Source organism: Bos indicus x Bos taurus, chromosome 6 (assembly GCF_003369695.1).
Source record: "Bos indicus x Bos taurus breed Angus x Brahman F1 hybrid chromosome 6, Bos_hybrid_MaternalHap_v2.0, whole genome shotgun sequence".
Classification (NCBI taxonomy): Eukaryota; Metazoa; Chordata; class Mammalia; order Artiodactyla; family Bovidae; genus Bos; species Bos indicus x Bos taurus.
In genome coordinates this window covers 68248459-68252308 of record NC_040081.1, presented here as the reverse complement: position 1 = coordinate 68252308, position 3850 = coordinate 68248459, and the positions used below count along the sequence as shown (strand labels likewise).

The 3850-nt window shown below is 41.3% G+C and overlaps 1 pseudogene; it reads right to left on the bottom strand.

The window, feature by feature from the left end:
- Nucleotides 1-762: 762 nt before the first annotated feature.
- Nucleotides 763-1905, bottom strand: LOC113894718 (annotated as a pseudogene).
- Between the last annotated feature and the right edge of the window lie 1945 nt (nt 1906-3850).

Here is a 3850-nt window from a genome sequence, read left to right as displayed (position 1 = left end):
TATTGGTGAATAATTGAAATTTTCCAAGAGAATAGATCTCAAATTAAATCTTCTGAACACACACAAGAGGATAACTATGTAGAGGTGGTGGATGAATTATTTAGGTTGGCTGTGGAGATCCTTTCACAAAGTAAGTGCATTCGCAGTTGCTAAGTTGTGTTTGACTCATTGTGACCCCACAGACCAGCTCTCCAGGCTCCTCTGTCCATGAGATTTTCTAGGCAAGAATACTGAAGTGGGTTGCCATTTTCTTCTCCAGGGTATCTTCCCAGCCAAGGGATTGAACCCTCGTCGCCTGCATCTCCTGCATAGGTAGGCGGGTTCTTTGCCACTGAGTCATCTGGGAAGCCTTCACAATGGACATTGTTGTTTAGTCGTTCAGTCGTGTCCAACTCTTGGCAATCCCATGGACTGTAGCCTGCCAGGCTCCCCTGTCCATGGGACTCTCCAGGCAAGAATACTGGAGTGGGCTGCCATTTCCTTTTCCATCACAATGTATACATAACCACAAAAACATCAAGTGGCACACTTTAAATGTATACAATTTATTTCTCTATGTCAAATATATTTAAATAAAATGATTTTAAAAACAAAATAATGCATCTTCATTAAGGAAATAATTTTTTAATTACAGAAGAGTAAAATAACCCTCAAACTCACACACATACATACGTATGTGTTTATATGTATATATATTTTCTCTTTTCATGAGGGACTATTTTCTACAAGGATTTTTTTTCAGAGTCTACAATCAATTTTATTTTAATATAATCTAAACGCATACCATTTAGAAAATACCCAGAAAAATTTATGTACAAGAGTTGACATATTGCATTTGGATAAAGCTGGCAAGTTCTTGCTACTAGCATAGCCCAGGAAATACCACCAAGAAAACCTAATATATTAGAATAGATATTGTGGCATTTGGCCCACAGTTTGATAGACTTCAGGGTTAATCTGAAGTAGTCAATGTTTGGTACTAGATATAAAATTTCATTGGATACCCTGAAACCGTTAAGACTTATTATACACCTTACATTTAAATTTTTAAGCAGACTGTCATCTGTTAAGTCCAAGTCTTCTGGAATAGTCTGCAGTGCTAATCTTGCAAACAAAATACCAATCTCTATCCCATCAAAACAGTTTGATAACTGGTCAAATGCCTCTTCAACAGCTCTTAAATCTTTTACTTCTTCCTATAATTTCAACTTATCATAGAATGAGGTGAAAAAAATCACTTCGATCAACAAGTCTCAGTGCAACACACAACGCATCAATATTGACACCTCTTGTATGTACTCTAATCTATAAGATACACATGTAAAATTTTTCCCACCGACATTTTCAATTACAGATCGTGAAAGATTCTTGCTTTCACTGATTTCTCATATCCACTCTTTTACCAGGTTATTTAATTTTCCCCAAATTAAAATCCTGCACTGCAGTTCCTCTTCCTCTTCAAAAACCCCGAAGGGCTTCAGAGTCTCAACCAGCTTCTGTGTAAGTAGGCAGTCAGTCTCCTTGGGGCCTGCTAAGTCAGTCCTGAATATTCATTGGAAGGACTTTTGCTGAAGCTGAAACTCCAATACTTTGGCCACCTGATGCAAAGAATTGACTCATTGGAAAAGACCCTGATGCTGGGAAAGATTGAAGGCAGGAGGAGAAGGGGATGACAGAGGATGAGATGGTTGGATGGCATCAACGACACAATGGGCATGAGTTTGAGTAAGCTCCGGTAGTTGGTAATGGACAGGGAAGCCTGGTGTGCTGCAGTCCATGAGGTTGCAAAGAGTCGGACACGACTGAGCGACTGAAATGACCGAAGCTGATGGGAGAAGTAATGCCTCAGTGCTTCTGTGGCGACTGTGCTTCCTGTGATCCCTGTGTTGTAACTGGAAATGGCATCATCTCCTGAGCTGGTACCACCCAGTCACTTCCTCACCCCTAACCCTGCTCCTGCAACCGCTGCAGCTGCCGCCCTTGGCATGATCCACTAAGGCGAGAGACGGGGTGGGTGCTGCCTTAGCCCTGGGTCCTACCCCACTCCCACACCCGTTCCTGCCTCTTTAAGCGCTTCTCCCCCTTCCCCTTCCTCCTCTCTACTAGTATTTTTAATATGCACTGGTTTTGGAGGAAATATTTATAAGTATAAATAAATCAGAGAAGGCAGTGGCACCCCACTCCGGTACTCTTGCCTGGGAAATCCATGGACAGAGGAGCCTGGTAGGCTGCAGTCCATGGGGTCGCAAAGAGTCTGACACGACTGAGCAACTTCACTTTCACTTTTCACTTTCATGCATTGGAGAAGGAAATGGCAACCCACTCCAGTGTTCTTGTCTGGAGAATCCCAGGGACAGGGGAGCCTGGTGGGCTGCCGTCTTTGGGGTCGCATAGAGTCGGACACGACTGAAGCGACTTAGCAGCAGCAGTAGCAGCAGCATAAATAAATAGTTTTTGTTTTCTTGCTAAGGTAAGGAAAAATTTGTGCCTTGAAGCTATGCATTGTTTAGAGCACACCCTTCCAAGATATTCTGCTCTAACCTTCCATTGTCTTTGAGCTGTTTTACAATTCTGAAAATTGCAAATAACCGTATGGCATTATCTTTGTGGGGGAGATTCTTCAGAGTAGGACTAATGAGTCAAAATGTATGGAAAGATTTCAGGCTCTTGATCCATTGGTCAAGTTGCCTTACAGAACAGTGGATGAGAATTCTCTTTCCTTGACAAAGGGTCAGACAGTTTCAACTGGTGCTTTTGTTCACCCCAGTCAGTTCTGGAGTCAAAGCCAGCTTGTATTGCTTTTAAAAATACCTTTTATTATGTTAGATAGGAAACAGTATTGTCTCAGTTGGGGGGTGGCTTTTAATTAAAAACATATTAACAATATAAAAGAATGTATGCAACTTTAATAAATATAGTAAGGTGTGGACAACTTCATCCAGCAGAATTCTCTCTCAGAGAATACCATGTGTGCCAGGAAGAAATGTCTTGGGGACTTCCTTGGTGGTCCAGTGGCTAAGACTCCATGCTCCCAATGCAGGCAGCCCAGGTTCAATCCCTGGTCAGGGAACCAGATCCCACAGGCTGAAACTAAGAGTTCACATGCCACAGCTAAAAATCCTGCATGCTACAATGAAAATGGAAGATACTGGCTGCAACTAAGATCTGGCGCAGCCAAATAAATAATTTTTTTTTAAAGGAAGAAATGTCATGATGAGATGGATGGAGTAGGGATGAGACCCCCAAAATCATGCTAATAAAAAATGATGATCACTGATTGCTCCAAACTCACCTCCTAGAACAATCCTTGGCAAATGGCAGGCACTCAGCAAATACTTGTTGAATGTATGAATTACAGAGTCTGCTTTTCAAGGCATATAGGTTCTATTAACTGGAGAATTCTTTCTTGTGCTAGATCCTAGCAATGAGTTTCCCACGTTAGAAACAGGAGCAGAGGCAGCTAAGTTGATCTGCCAAATAGATGGTGGAAGAGTTTGAATTTCCTGGGGTCATCTCAGGGTGAGAGTCAGCAGAAAGGACAGACAGGCACACACTTGGCAGAGAAGAAGCAGAGGGGGAGAAAAACCCTTCAGGGTGGAGGGTGAGCTTGAGACAGGACTTTGAAGAACATAAACCTCCTTTTAAAAATTTATTTTATTAAAGTATAGTGGATTTATGATGTTGTGTTAACTTCTGCTATACAGTAAAGTGATTCTGTTATATATATATATATATATATATATGTATATATATATACACACACATTCTTTATCGTATTCGTTTCTATTATGGTTTATCACCATACATTGACAATAGCTCCCTGTGCTATACAGGAGGACCTTGTTGTCTA